This window comes from Taudactylus pleione, unplaced genomic scaffold, assembly GCF_031769625.1.
Source record: "Taudactylus pleione unplaced genomic scaffold, aTauple2 ptg000019l, whole genome shotgun sequence".
Taxonomy (NCBI): domain Eukaryota; kingdom Metazoa; phylum Chordata; class Amphibia; order Anura; family Myobatrachidae; genus Taudactylus; species Taudactylus pleione.
This window is the reverse complement of record NW_028284421.1, coordinates 21,237,177-21,254,396: the sequence shown is the minus strand read 5'-3', so window position 1 is coordinate 21,254,396 and position 17,220 is coordinate 21,237,177.

The window sequence follows — 17,220 nt, the reverse complement described above, 5'->3', positions numbered from 1 at the left end:
TAGAAGTACAGTGTAATGTTTTTCGATGTGGTGCTATATCTGAAAAAAAAAATTCTGAATAAACTGGACTGCTAAAGACACATGCACATTATAAAAACTTATGAACTAAAATATTAAAGCCTGCAAGCATAAAAATGATAATACAAATCTCCTGCAGAAGGCTAATTAGCGCTGCAGACCGCAATTCCCAATATTACCATGGGGACTAGGGCCTGACCCATATGAATCAAACTCCGAAAGCAAAACTTTTCTGAGTTTAGCCTCGTAGATTTACACTATCAGATGGCGTACAGTAAATCCAGGGGAATATTTATAATGGGTGCAGGGTGTATGGTGCACTCTGTGTCCAGGAGGGGCCACACCGCACACCCTGCACCCATTCTTTTTTTTTTGTTTCATACTTACATCTCCGATGTCCCACGGTAGCGCTGCTGAAAAGGCCTGGAAAATGGCCGCCGCGGCCATTTTCTCGATGCCGCTGACGGCAGCCAGGGACAGAGAAGGGGACGCCGGACGGGGAGTGAACACGGGCTCCCTCCTATGCGTAAATCACTTTAATCCTATGGAGACAATCTTGTAGGAGAGGAATCTCTTGCTACTGACAGTGGCCCTGATTCAGAGCCGGTCGCTCTGACAGAGCGCTCGCTCTGAATCAGGGACGGGCTATTTTTTCTTTTAGAACGGCCTGTGAGCTATAGCGAGCGGCCAGGAGATGGTCGTGATAATCAAGACCATCGCGACCATCGGACTTGCGACGAGACCCTTGTGGTAGGGTCTTGTTGCTGCAAGCCCCAGAGAGATTTCGGCTCTAACAGAGCCGAAATCTCTCCCACTGACATCACTCGTGATGTCAGTGGGGCCGCCCCCAAACGGAGGCATTCACATGGGAACGCCTCCGTTTGGGCAGCCACTCCCCCGGCCCGCCCACCAAAGGGGGCGTGCTGTCGCTCAACATCGACAGCACGCCCCCTTTGGTACGAGACCCGGAGCGACGGATTGCCTGTTGTTATCCGGGTCTCGCGCATGCGCACGACGGAGCCGGCTCCGTCATGCGCATGCGCTCTGGGCCACCATCGACCCGGTTGCGAGCGCTCAGCGCTTGCGACCGGGTCTGAATCAGGCCCACTGCGTGCATGCACAGTGCCAGATTCCCCCGAAGGAGTCTCCTCAAATATGCTGGGAAATTAACTTGCAGGGACAGCGGTTAGTGCTACCGCTGTACCGGCAAGTTACAGTTAGTGCATACACTGTGGCAAGGATATCTTCATTCAAAATTAAAATATCCACCGTGATACGGTCTGATAATAATCGCGGCAATGCCGCAATTATTAATACATAGGCCCCTTAATATCTTGCAGTCCCTCACTCTCGTCAAAATACAAGATGGATCCATTTAACTTGGACTCTTTCTTTATCCACCCACAAAGTATCGACTCCTCTATACTCTTGCTTTTAGTTTAGATTTTCTTTGATTTCCTATGCTTTCATTTACCTTTACAAGAAAAGTGTTAGCGTTACGCACAGTGGGCCTGATTCAGAGCCGCTCGTAAGCGGCCGCTCGTTCGTTCCTAGCGATGTTCGCACATCTGCGCATGCGTATGGGTTTTAGTACGCATGCGCGAACCAGTCTGTGCGGTCGAAAATCGTGTGCTTGCAATATAACGAATGCCTGCTAATTTGATTGAATAGCGGAGATGACGTATGATGCGAGCGGCCAGGGGGCGTTTTTTACAAAAAAACGTCCGCATGTTTTGTTCGCTCTTTCAGACATAGAGGCGTCAACAGACCGCAAAGAGCGAACGGTCAATTTAAATAGCGAGCCCCTTTTTCTGGACGAGCGAGCGCAAATAGCGTCCGGCTCTGAATCAGGCCCAGTGCTTTAGTGAATTGTACAATGAGGCAAATGTGCACATAAATGTTGTCCACAGGCTGTCGACGTTGTTTGCATGTCCATGGTCTATCAAGGTGCGTTGCATCGAGTAATCAGTTTAGTAAGAAAAAAAGTATAGAAGACATTCAGATAAATGTATTTTTCTTCACAACATACTGTAAATGACCATAGAATGATTAAAGAAAATTTAAACAGATGACGAAAATTAAGTTCTTACAGTGATATTAGCTGGATATTGTACTGAAAGAGTCAGAAAAACCATCAAAACAGTGAAGTGAATCTTTACACTAACTTTATCAGACATTGCCTCCATGTAGCATTTGTTTTAGCATGTAGCATTTGTGGTTGAAAGACTATGGGGCCTATGTACTAATAATCACGGAACTGCCACAATTTATTATCTGTCCATAGGCTTACAACAGTTTTCACCATCTTAAAATGGTGTAAACTAGGGAGGCCAATCCAGAGATTCGGGATTGAAAAAACACCAATCCCGGGATACCTGGGATTGGCTTCGTTCTAAAAAAAAAGTCAGCCGCCCCGCCCAACGATGATTTACCAGGCAGCTAGCGGCGTGGATGGTGCCGTGTAGAAGGACGGTGGATGGGAGGACAGGCGTTGCAGCCGGCACAGGGCTGCGCAATGTGACATGAAGGCACAGGTCATGCGTCCCCCAGTCCACCCTCCCAGTGCACAGCCAGGGGAGCCAGGAGCGGGGAACTGAGTGCCATGCAGTGGTGACTAGGGAGGCAGCTGGGCTCCCTCCCTAATTACCGACGGCTAGGGAGGCCAATCCCGAATCCCGGGATTGGAAGCTTTCAATCCCAACCATTTTGAGGCCAAAATCCCAGGATTCCGCCGATCTCGATCCCGGGATTGGCCTACCTAGTGTAGCTTAGCTTTTTGGAGTTTGGTACATAGGAGTCAGATAGTAGTCCCCATTGATAATAATGGGGACTGTGATCTGCAGTGTTAATTAGCACTTTGCCTGAGATTTCTTTGAAATCTGCTGCATTGTGCCATTAGTACATAGTATACATGCCTACTCTCCCGATTTGGCCGGGAGCCTCCCGAAAATCAGGTGCCGCTCCCGGCCCCCTGGAAAAGTAGGCAAGCCTCCCAGCTCCCAGTCCCCTCCGCAATTCAGCCACAAACACCCGCAGCGTGGGGGCTGATGATGTGATTCGCACTGAATCGTGTCATCATAACCCTGCCCCCTGCTTCACAATGCCGGAAAACTCGACATTGTGTAGCGGAGGTGGGGCCAAAATGCAGCGCGTGGCCACGCTCACAGCTCTGCCCCTAAATGTGCCCGGCCACGTCCCTCTATGCCGGCCCCACCCCCCTGCTAAGCCGACCTGGCTGCTCCCTCCCGGAAGGGGCAGCCAGAGTGTCGGCAAGTATGGTACATAGCAACAATACTTAAAGTTATGCAGAAACTGCATTTTTTGCATAATTTTATGTAACAAACAGCTTGATACATAGGCCCCTATGAGTTAAACATAGGTTAAGATTAAGGTATCTATGTATTAATAATCGTGCTACTGCCACGATTATTAACGTTCCAACTTGCCAGGGATATTTTAATTTTTAATAAAAATATCCTGGCTATGTACTACCGGGAACTCGCAGGGACAGCGATTGCGGTAACCGCTGTCCCCGCGAGTTATATCCCCGGCATTTCTGAGAAGTCTTTCACTGAAGTGAAAGACTTCCCCGGGGGCAACTGTACCTGCGCATGTGCACAGCATTAGCTTCCTGGACTGGCCGGGGGCTGGAGCCCCCATAGACGAGTAGTTTACACCATCTGAAGATGGTGTAAACTACCAGGACTCAACTCCGAAAAGCATCGCTCTTTGGAGTTTAGTACATAGGGGTCAGAACGTAGTCCCTATTGATATATTAATGGGGACTGAGATCTGAACTGCTAATTAGCACTTTGCCCCCGGTGTCTGTCCAGGCTCCCTGCGGCCGCTGATGTCATTGCAGCGCCTCCCCCCCTGCGGCCGCCAGGTGTCAGTCCCTGCTCCCTGCGGCCGCTGATGTCATTGCACCCGATCCCAAATTGTGGATTTATCAAGGCACAATTGTAACTAAGAGATATCTGTGATATCTCCTGCGTTACATGATTGATGAATGGGGCTGACACTTAAATTTTACAAAATTAGGGGAAAATTTTATTTTTCACCTGCTTTTGTATAAATTAAGTGATGATGAGTAGGCCCCTAAAAATGTAAATATCTCCTACGATATGGATAGATAATAATCGCAGCAGTTCCACGATTATTAGTACATAGACCCCTAAAGTGTCTATTTGTATTGCAAATTAGTGTTTTGGGAGAGATTGCCTTTACTATTGTTTGAAGCAAGCAGAAATCATTTTGAATTTATAGTTATAGTTCATGAATCTTTCCTCAACACTTGGGGAGCTTCCAAAAGTTCTGGACAGCGGATCAAGGTACAACATTGGACTTTGTAAAATTCTGAACTGTAGCAGATAAGCACACAGGCTTAACCACATAACTGACAATATTTTTTTAACAAATGTTACTCAAAAAGTGTTGATTTTTCATTTTAATTAAGCTAAAAACATATTTCAATAAAATAATTTATCCATGTTATTGAAAAAAATTATGTCTAGGGGGTGTCTCCCCCGTCCCCTTGTGTTCATAGGCCCCCATTGTAAAATTACTCCCACCCCCCATTGGCAATAGGGTAGTGTCTAGATGCCCTTCATAGAGAGGACCCTGATGTCATGAGTTACTGTCCAACGTCATTCCCTACCATCCACGTAGACATAGAGGGGGAATATAATCTTGTGGCAAGGGGAAATCGAGCCCGAAACTTGGCAAGCGGACAAATTTCTTCTTTAGATGGATTTAATGGGCATGGAATCGCACATCCGCCTTCACTGGACGTCACTTCCAGGTTCTTACCATGAAGGGGAAATAAGCTCTACCTTGGCAATAGACCGCCCCCCCTACCCACTGGTCATAGATCCCATTAACACAAACTTGTCTACTCTCCCGAAAGTTGCGGGAGGGAGTAGCCACCTGTACCCCTGGAAGAGTAGGCGAATCTCCTGCATCCCGCCCACTTGCTAGTGAAGTGGGCAGGATGGAGGGAATTTGCGGGTTCGTAAGGAGGGGATTGTGTCATTTAGCCCCGCCCCCTAATCACGGATCCGCAAATCGTGCCTTTTCCTGCGAAGGGCAGCAGCATCTCCGCTCCGGAGTTTTGGAAAGTCTGTAAGTATGACAAACCCCCAACCCCTTAGTGCTAAAAGATGCCCTGCCCCTCATATAATATGTCCCAGTTTTTTTGCACCCCCAAGCCCCAGAGTCAAATTACTTTATTGTGACATTACCCCCAACCCTCACCCCAGTGCAAGTAAAGCCTCCATCACCACCCCATAGGGCATTACCCCTCCCCCACATGCAGAACCTGTCAGGGGGGGACTGATGATCAGTACCCCCTGTTATGGCTGATTTCTGCACTTGCAGAGATCAGCTAAATAGTGCTCTGGGGAACTAATTTCCCCTCCTCACACTTTTGACCTTCGTGCATGCGCTCTAGAATTACATTCGCACAGCATTCTGGGATGCGATTCCGGCAGTGATGTGGGTGGTCACGGACTGCTACATTACTGTCCGGGGGGGTGGGAAGCCAGAAAAAAATTCCTTATTAAAACCTGGGAGACGCAGTGGGGAGGCCTGATCACATGGGATGCGACCTATCAGCTAAAGTCCTGTGCACCAGTGGTTAAACAGATATATAAAAAAATGCACCAATCTTCCACTTTCAGAGGGGCAGCCTGTAATCCCTCCTGTAATGAGGATGTGAAATCTAAAAAAAAAAAAAAAATGAAACACCAGTCTGATTCTATGAGCAAAAATTTGGTGGCCCCACCATTACCATAAAGTAATTTCAATAAGCTTATATGGACCACAGTAACCTTCATTATGAAAGGCCTGCACTCTTCAAATTCTTTACAGTACAGCAACTCAAAGAGAAGGCAAAGCAGGCATCATAGCACAGCATGGGTATGCGCAGCAGCTTCTCCTCAGCTATCTGTACGTAGTGAACAAAAAACTCAGCTCTGGTCACGGCCATGGTGAGTGTAGAGACAGAGATATAGTTGTCTCCATCTCATTAAAAACTAAAATTGGTTCATCAGAGGGGAATTGTGGGTACTCAGAAACCACCTGGATGCGCCACTGGTGTGAAATCTTTCAACTTTCTACTGGTCATGCATCACACACCCATTTTCAGTGGTTATTAGACAATGGCAATCAAGGAGCACTACCATGGCTAACCTTTATAGGGCAATTCAATTATCTGTGATATGTGACGCTTGTGTACATCACAGATAATTATGGCAACTCAACACTGCTCCCTTTACTGCGCACCCCTAAGAGGGTGCGAGGTAAAAGGAGCGATGTGCTTGCGATATGCTGCTGCCATTACCAGTGTTTCCATGCCTTTTCCGATGCCACCAAATTTGGGAGTGCATGCTTCTCATGCCGCAGTCCCTCCAGTACAAGTTACAAATAGATGAATAAATGATATACAGTTTGTCTGGTACTAAATGCCAGCAAATTGTAAATTTTCATGATGGCTGTAGTAATGGAGGACTCTGCAATTCTCTGCCAAATGAAAGAACATTCCTCCCTGTCCACTGAGACCCCCAGGTCTCGTTCCCAAGAGAGTTCAATTCGTTCAGAATCTAATTTCATTTTTTAATACAATCTTTATTTATTGGAAAATATTTGCATACACTGGTGTTTGAAACATACAAACAAAAAACAACATTAGATATAATTGATACTTATCCTACAGAAACCTGTTTAGAATAATTAGTTTAAACCACTCTACAAAACATGTTAGGAATGCAATATATACAGGGTTACCATAATGAAACTTCCCCTATTCAGAGCTGTCTTTAGCTTGATCTAACAACCAAAATGTCACCAAATTTCGTAGGGAGACTAATTAGGACACGGGAAGCAGGATTCCACGAAAAAAAGTTTAGTGTAAAAACTGGCCGGTATGGGTAATATGGCACTGTACAATGTAAAAATGGACAGACAAATGTTTTCTTGCAGTATTAACACAATAAGGGTAATCATTCATTACAGTTTATTCTTTTTATTCTTGTCCTATCGATTCCTGCCTGTCTATACCTTCTAACAATCGATTCCTGCCTATACCTTCTAAACAATACTGTAGCTATTCAGCGTTATGAGTCGCACAAGAAATAAATGCTTTCAGACTTTGAGTGTGGTTCCAAAGCACAAAAAGATATTATTCAATATAAAAACAGATGGTTACACGCTGTGCTCTAAATACAATTAGCGTAAGTAAATCATACAGACCCAAGGTACAGTTGTTACATACGCACGCACTCTGGACCCAGATACCGGCATCAGCAATAGAAACCTCCGTCAACAGCACAGCAAGAAGACTGAGGTCTGAGTTCAGAGAGCCCACATATATACTCTTTACAGGGATAGGCAATACAATAGATAAGTTTGGCATGATTCCATTGGTTCTTATTAAAGGTGTCTCTATTACAGGATAGTTCATATGTCAATTCAAATGGACACAAGTCAGTCTCCAACAGCCCTTTGTGTCCTTTTTCCCGCTGCATGCTAATCTAAGCTGGTAACATTACAGAGTACATTTTAATGTTTTAACTCTCTATAGTCCATAGTTTGCAGATGCATGTTGCGATCTTCTCACCGATGATACCGGAAATCTGTTGAGACATAGTGGATCAGTACAACACCAAACACTGTCTGCTTACCATGTACTAAACCTTAGATATCAAATAACATTTATTTCACAACATTAATAATTACTGAATAAACCTTGAATATTACACTTTAATGCTAGGGAACCTTTTATGTAAGTGTGCAGTGTGTAAGTATTGGGGAATTAAAAAAAGACGCTAGTTAGCGCTGTCCGACTACGTGTTTGTGGAGTGCACCATGGTACGTGTTTTGCAGGGTTAATCATTTTATATGTTTTAGTGACTGTCTTTATTTATATGATGAGGACTTTTAACTTTCTATCGCGTGGAAATCGCAAAACGCTAAATAATAGCATCGCCGTATGTACTTATAATGGCGTGATTCACTAAAATGGCGCTGGGCGGCCAGTCGCAAAATGGTGTCTCATTGCCATTTGCAAAATGGCATCGCCCGATCTAATTTTAAACCGATCCTGTCTCAGCCAATTATCCGGCTACGACAGTCCACCCTTTGATAGCAAACAACATGCTATCATACTCTGATTTTAAAATTAATTTAGGCTTACATTATGACATATTATTCAATGTTAATTTATGGGATGGCACAAGGGGGTTTTTAATCCCACAATAATGTGTCTCTAGGAGGGGACATAAAACTACCCCTATACGCACACCGCGGATCTTGGGAGATCATGGGAAAGATGTGGGGATGCACCAATCCTATAAAGGAAGTCTTGGGGGGGAATAGGACTTACATTATTCAAAATAAGATTTTTAATAACACATTTTATGCAGGTTTAAATATAATACATTATATGATGGTATTTCCTAGTTCAGGGTTGTAATGCAGTCCTGCATTTACCTCAGTATTCATATTGTTACTACTAACCACCATCATAATTTCATTCCTTCGGTTTACCTTATTTTTACATTTTCCACATTTCAACACAGTAGGAACACACCTGACACATATGCCAATTACTATGATGACAACCAGTATGAGGATCAGGAGTTTACCTATACTTGCAATCATTTCCTGGACCCACTCTCCTAGACCTGAGAACCATTTTACTGAGTTCAACCATGAAACCCATTCCTCTACCCTCTCCTCTACTTCAGCCACTGAAGCATTATGGTTCTTTCAAAATTCCCATTTCAGCTGCAGAATTTCATCCATCTTCCGGTCTATCACCTCTTTGGGATCGCTGGTATCGTTTGTAATGTAAGTGCAACAATTTACACAAAATTGGGTGGCCAAAGTTACGCAATACCATCCATTGACAGCTGTTAATAATTTAACACTAGTCTATGTTGCACGAGTTCTTTCTTGTAAGCTTGCAACTCCCTACCTGTATACCTGAATGTGTCATCATACATCTCAGTGATATTATCTATTAATTTAGCAAGATCTTGGATATATCTAAAATTTTGTGTACCCCGAGCGATCCTGGTGGGATCCAATGCTACCAAAACTTGAAAGCCAGTCGTCTCACTAATTAACTGTGTGGCTTTATGCACGTCAGCAGGTATCATATTTTTTTTGTCTCTGTGTTCATACTGTGTGTGAAGATATGGTGATGGTGTGTCTTTATGAATACCAAGCATTTCACAATGTGTGAGGATCATAACTTCTGGAACTACTCTTCCCAAGTAACACAAACTTTCGGAACTCGGAGAGAGCCACATACGCTTTCCTTCCACATATAAAATATACATCATCAGGGAGAACAGGAATAGTAAATATCATTATCGTCGTTCACATTTCCCTGGCAAGTGATCCTACTTAGGTTGACACCGTTGGATGCAATTCTCATCAATTACGGACCCACAGAACTCACACATACAATAATCCTCAGACGATAGACCTTCACACTGTCTCTGAGTATCCAAAATAGCAGATCTCTTAACAATTACTGTACTAAGATTGGTCAAACACTCCCCTGATTGGCATAGCACTCCTCCTCTCGACTCCACTCCATCAATACTGCCATTAGCTCCCATCTCCTCTATCGGTCCCCCGTCACAGAAACCAGAAATCCCCAAACAAACCAGGATGATGGAAACTCTGGAAGAGAATACAAAAATGAACACAGCAGACCAGTCCATTGCTGTAGCAAGGACCTGCAAATTTCTTTAGTTCAGATATCTCACTGCAATCTTTTAACTCTCCCGGAACAAGCTCGCGATCGACAGGTCCACGTTATCTGCCTTGTCTCCGCCTTGTATCTCCACTGGTTTCGTTGACCTTCTTGTAGTGAGTGGAATGGACCCAGGTATCTCTCTCGGCCACCTTCAAAGATGTTGTACTCGTCAGCAACACCCGATACGGACCCTCCCACCAATCAGTCAAACAACCTGAATGCAAGAAATTTCTGAGCATAACAAATTCTCCAGGTTCAACATCATGACAGTTTGTTTCAGGCATATCATGGGACAACAATTTCAGTTTCTGCTGTTGCTGTTTTAACTGTTTATTCATTGCTATAAGATACAGTTACCTCGTTGTTACCTTTCAAATCTTCCTGTGGACATATAATCAAATGAGGTTGTCTACCAAACAGTATTTCAAAGGGGAACAGATTTAGAGGGGGTCTAGGAGTGGTCCTTATGCTATGTAGGACCAACGGTAATGTTCTGGCCTTCCTAGTTCAGTTTCTGCTATGATCTTGCTTAATTTTTTTTTAATAGTACCGTTCATCCTCTCCACCTTGGCACTGGATTGCGGTCGGTAGGGGGTATGAAGTTGACTATTAATACCCATCAGCTTACACATATTTTGGAAAACATCACCTGTGAAATGAGTACCCCTATCACTCTCAATAATTTTAGGGATACCGTATCTGCATACAAATTCCTGAACTATTTTCTTGGCAGTAAACGCAGCAGTATTAGTGGCAGCTGGATATACCTCAACCCAATTGGAAAACACATCAGTGCACACTAATACATACTTGAGATTCCTGCAGGGTGGTAATTGGATGAAATCAATTTGTATTACCTGGAAAGGTCCATCAGTTGGAGGAATGTGGGATGGTTCGGTAGGGATTGTTTTCCCAATGTTTTTCCTCAAGCGGGTCAGACAGGACATTGCTCTCTTCTCTGCTTGAGAAGAAAAACCCGGTGCGCACCAGTATGCTCTCACCAATTTGCACATACCTTGCTTTCCCAAATGAGTCAGACCATGCGCTGCCTCAGCCAGGCTTGGGTAGTATGCCTTGGGAGCCACTGGCTTACCTTGTCTGTCTCTCCAGAGTCCAGAGGACTCTTCCCCACATCCCTTGGACGTCCAGACTGCCTTTTCCTGGATAGAACACAAATTTTGCATCTCAATTAATTTCAGCATGTCAATTGTTTGAAAAGTCATCATTTGTTCAGTTGGTACATTCATTTTTATCCCTGCTGCCCATCCTCACATGTACGGGCTTTACACTTAATTACCATCAATGCCTTTGTCAATTGGATTGCTGTCAGTAGTCCTTTTATATGTCCGGAATATGCGATTGGTGTGCCTGCTGCTGTCATAAACTTTCTCAGATGCCATAGGGCACTGAAATCGTGTACTACCCCGAAGGTGTACCTAGAGTCAGTGTAGATATTAGCAGATTTCCTTCCGCTAATTCACACGCTCTCTTTAGTGCCACCAGTTCCGCCACTTGGGCTGAGTGTGGTGGGCCTAAAGGTTCGGCTTCTATAACGTCCTCGTCACTTACCACAGCATAACCTGTACATAACTCTCCAGTGTCAGTTTGTCTATGATAACTCCCATCCTTGTAAAATTTCACATCTACATTTTCTAAAAGGTGTATCCCATATGTCAGTTCTTGCAAGTAAAGGTTTGATTCAGATATTCCATACAATCATGTGCATCAATATACCTGCAGAACTTACCTGTCGCCAGCGGCTCACCTCTCTCCACCCTTTGTGCATCATGTTGCACATATGGTAAATACGTAGTTGGATTTAACATACTGCACCTTTTGATGGTGATGTTTGCAGGTGCTATTAAGGCCAGTTCCCATGTTGTGAACCTAGCTGAGGAGACATGTCTGGTTTGGGCAGAGTTTAGCAAAGCAGATACAACATGGGGAGTATAGACAATCATATCATGGCCTAGTACCACATCCTCACTCTTACTGACCAATAGAGCAGTTGCTGCTACACTTCTTAAACACATTGGGACTGATCTTGCCACAGTGTCCAATTGTGCACTGTAATATGCTATGGGCCTACTGGCATCACCATGTTTTTGTGTGAGGACACCTGCTGCACAACCATCGGCTTCCGTACAATACAAATCAAAAGGTTTTTCATATTCAGGTATTCCCAATGCAGGTGCTCTTGTCAGACTATCCTTAAGATTAAGGAAAGCCTGCTCTGATTCCTCTGTGTGTATGACACGATCGGGCTTTGAGGAAGAAACTAAGTCCTGTAATGGCAAGGCCAAAATAGAAAAACCTGGGATCTACATTCTGCAGTATCCACACATGCCCAAGAAGGTACGAATTTGCTGTTGATTCTGCGGCAGTGTCATGTTTTGTATGGCCTGGATTCTGTCATTTGTGAGATGTCGTAACCCCTGGGTTAGGCAGTGTCCCAAATATTTAACCCTGGACTGTCATGGCTGTAGTTTGTCCTTAGCAACCTTGTGTCCTGTTTGTGAGAGATGAAGTAATAACAGTTTAGTATCATTTAAACATGACATAAACGAATCAGAATATAACAATAAATCGTCCACATATTGTATTAGAACAGATCCATTGGCAGGTTGAAAAGATTGTAAACAGTCGTGTAAGGCCTGGGAGAAGATACTGGGGCTGTCAATGAAACCTTGGGGCAACCGTGTCCATGTATATTGTACACCTCTGTATGTGAATGTGAATAAATACTGACAATCAGGGTGGAGAGGCACAGAGAAGAAAGCAGAACAGAGGTCAATGACAGTGAAATGGGTTGCATTTGGTGGGATCTGCATAAGAATGGCAGCTGGATTTGGCACTACGGGAAATTGGCTCTCTACCACCTTATTAACCCCTTTAAGGTCTTGTACCAGCCTATAACCTCTCCCACCACTCTTCTTTACAGGAAAGATGGGACTGTTGGCTACACTTGCTGTACAGACTAAAATTCCCTGCTGTAATAATCGCTCAATTATTGGATAAACCCTTAATGCTACCTCCTGTTTTAATGGGTACTGGGGAATTTTAGGAGCTTGCCTACCACATTTTAGATTTACCATTACAGGACTTACGTTTGCCATTAATCCAGTGTCCTGTCCATCCTTAGTCCAAAGTGAATCTGGAATTTGGGATAACATTTGATCTACCTGAGATGGATTTTTACCTGTACCAGTAGAGTGATACATTATCCTTTGGGGAGCGTCCAACATATCCCTCACCTCATGCGCAACTCTCTCTGGGATATCTAGGAATATACCATCAGGGGTACAATATATGACACATCCCATCTTACATAATAAATCCCTTCCAGTAGGTTAGTAGGAGCCGCTGCTGCCAGGAGGAAAGAATGCCTGGTATGCAATGGCCCGATAGTGACCTCTGTGGATTTTGTTAAAGGATAATGTTGCACTTTACCCATTACACCCATTGCTGGTACTGTCTCGCTGGTCACCTGTAAGTTATTGGGAGATTTTATCACTGACCTGGTCACCCCTGTGTCTACAAGAAAAGGATATTTAGTACCAGCTACATCAACCATCATCACCGGTTCTTCCCTAGTACTTCCCGTTAACCTGACTATCTGCAAACTACAGTTACGACCTGACCCCTAGCGTTGACTCTCACCCTCCAATACAGCATTTACGGCTACAATTGGAGCTGGTGACTGCTGAAAATTCCCTGTACTCTGTGTATATCCCTTATGAGGATATCTAGGTACTCCCTGGTTAGGGGGTCCTGCCCTCTTCACCTTACAGCTCCTACTTATGTGTCCCACATGGTTGCAGTTGAAGCACCTTCGTGAGTGGGGTGAGTGAAAGGGTTGTTGTGTGGGTTGAGCGGTAGGGAAAGATTGTGGGTGTGGATAAGGAGTTTGTGGGTAATATGGTGGTTGTGGGTAGTATGGGTTTTGTGACTGTGTGTGATAAGTGGGGCATAGCTGTGTTTGTGGTGGAACAGGATTGGTGAGAATGTGTAGTTGTACAGGTGCAAGTGTTTCTATTGGCTGTGAAGTCACAGTCATTCCTTCTAGAGCTTGAATACTAATAGCCATTAGCTTCTCGCTCTGGGTCTCTCTCTTTTTAAGGATGTTCTTGTCATGTACAATAGCGGATTCTATGAGGTTGTCTACTGTGACTCCCCTCCAGCCAGGTAGTGAGGTCTGAACTCGGGTTTTTAGGTTCTCTTTTAGACCATCCATAAGTACAGTGATGATCATTCCCCTATGATGAGTGCTATCTTTAATATCTTCTAACCCAGTGTACTGGGTGATAGCCTGCAGAGCTTGGTTACAATAATCCTCTGCAGATTCACTCTCTTTTTGTTTTATGGTGAAAATTTTGCTCCAGTTAACTACTACTGGAAAATATACACCCAATTGAGCTATTATGCGGGTAATGTTACCCTGGTTAATTTCGTCTGTTAAGGGAACATCTCCATCCAATACGCAATGCATGATAAACTTTTTCACGTCGGTATTGCGTGGAAGACAAGCCCTTAACACCACTCGCCAATCTTTATTGGTTGGCTTGTGAGCACTACCCAAATTCTTTAAAAATCTTTGGCATTTGGCTAATTTCTTTTTAGGGTCAGGGAAATCATTCATTATGGAATTTAGCTCCGCTCTTGTCCAAGGACAATGCATTGCTACTTCCCTTGTGGGCACTACACCGTTCGCATCCGCATTCCCATTCAGAACAGTTATTGTCCTAATGGGATGCAGACCGGCCGTACTGCTACTTTTGACCTTGTTACCTGGCTGGGGATTCAGGGCCTGATTCAGAGCCGCTCGTAAGCGGCCGCTCGTTCGCTCCGAGCGATGTTCGCACATCTGCGCATGCGTATGGGTCGTAATGCGCATGCGCCAACCAGTCATTGCGGTCGGAAATCGTGCGCTCGCAAAACAGCGAGGGCCTGCTAATTTGAGTGACAGAATGAGAAGTTTGTGGGTGGTAACAGAGGAAGGTGCTTGAAAACGGAGAGTGGAGATCCGAACGCAGGCGTGCCAAACGGTCAAAACGGGCGTTTAATGGGAGCGCATAATTAGTAAGGGAGTGTCATCGATCACGCCACTTGGTTGTCTTTTAGCCTGAACTGCTCGAAGTGATTGCGGGAAGTAAAACCTAGCACAAGCACTGCGAGCAGTTCAGATGCCTTTCGATGTACTCGATTAATCTAATAAATAGCAGAGATAACGTATGATGCGAAAGGCCAGGGGGCGTCTTTACAAAATAGCGAGCGCATGTTTCGTTCGCTCGCTCAGACATAGAGGCGTCAACAGACCGCAAAGAGCGAGCGCTCAATTTAAATAGCCGGCCCCTTTTTCTGAACGACCGTTCGCAAATAGCGTCCAGCTCTGAATCGTGTTGTCAGTCTATTACTGCTACGTATATGTTTAACAACAACTTGTACGGGTGCAGGGAATGTTAACACTTCCTGTACTGTCACTGATGAAGATGGGGCCACCATTTGTGTTTGTTGTGATGGAGCATCTAACATGTGTACAGCATGGGAAATGGCAGACATAACAATAGGCTCATCCGCATCATAAACATTTTCTTTATGATTACTTAAGAGAGGGTACAAGTTACTTGTTACATTTTTATGGGTTTTTACTACAACTATACCTGCTCCCCCATCCGCATAGGGTGGAGGTGGTGCGCGTGAACCACTGGCAATACCTTCCGCAATGCTACCTTGCTGCAGGTGCGCGCCATTTCGCGGCACGTACGTACCGCAGTTTAGCGCAGCGGGTGCTCTCTCCTGTAACGTGCTCGTGATGCTAGTTTGCGTCGCTTGCACACCTTTAAGCCACGCATCCCCCTCATGCTGCCATAACTTTAAACACTCGTTATATTTTACCTTTTTCATTAGAGAACGCACCATACAGATACTATCTCGGACATTGTTCAATACCTCCTTATCAAAGCTACCAATTCTGGGGAAAGGTCTAACACTCCTCATCGTCATTTTTAACCATACATCACAGTACCTAGTTGCATAAGCACCGTATTTAGTATGCATAATATGTCGTGTCGATCCAAGCGGTGCTTCCAACAGCAGCACATCATCTAACATCTCTACTGTTTGCTTGGCCCCAATTCTGGGAGAACCCTAAGCTTTTCAATAGAGACTTAAACTGGTGAAAGACAGTCAAGATACTTTCACTTACCTGCGGACGAAATAAACAGGATGCGCCCACACACCTATGGAAGAATAACCAGGCTGCTTCCACGCACCTAATCCCTTTTTGACTACCTTTCAACTGCTAGGATGTAGGCATTCCAATAACACCTACCCTTTTCAGTGATTTCGTCCACCCTCTGCTCAGTTCACAATCACAATTTAGCCAAAACTGTGCGGTTCAATTACAATGCTCAAATAACCCTAACTGACCACTGAATACTGTAAGAGCCGAAACTACAACAAAGACAACAACTACACCTGTTTATGTGTATAGAACGGTATCTACTAACAAGCCACTAGGCCGACATCAGGCGCCTAGCACTTAAGGGTCCTACGATACCCTTAACTAGGGTACAAGTTATCCCTACCAACAAATACTCAATTTCCTGTGCAGAAAAATACATGTTTTCCCAGACTATGGCAACTCTGATCAAAATGCTTACAACAATGCTATCTATCAATACGCTCTCAGCGGCTTTGTTCAAAACACGTGGCAGCACTACCGGAAGTATGTATACGCTATTGTGCGACTAGTTGCATACACAATAATGCGACCACTACACAAAACGTATTATGACTTTTACGCTATAGTGCGACTGGTCGCATACACAATAATACGACTTCCCCTTTTTAACACACAAAAAACTATCGATGAAGGAAAACAAACTTTTTCCTCCCTCGTCCCTGGATTCTTAATCAGCGCTCCTAAAGCCACAATAGCAGGTAGCGGACTCTCAGCAACAAAGTGCGTTCTCCTGCTATGGCACCTCCACCCTTTTGCTGAGAGATCGCTACCCGAGTGTTACCTAGTGACCGGTAACATGATTTCACACTGCGAGTCCCTAACTATCAATTCCTGCCTGTCTATACCTTCTAACAATCGATTCCTGCCTATACCTTCTAAACAATATTGTCGCTATTCAGCGTTATGAGTCGCACAAAAAATAAATGCTTTCAGACTTTGAGTGTGGTTTCACCAAATTTCGTAGGGAGACTAATTAGGACACGGGAAGCAGGATTCCACGAAAAAAAGTTTAGTGCAAAAACTGGCCGGTATGGGTAATATGGCACTGTACAATGTAAAAATGGACAGACAAATGTTTTCTTGCAGTATTATCAATAGTGTAACACAATAACACAACAGTTTATTCTTTTTATTAATTTGTCCTATCGATTCCTGCCTGTCTATACCTTCTAACAATCGATTCCTGCCTATA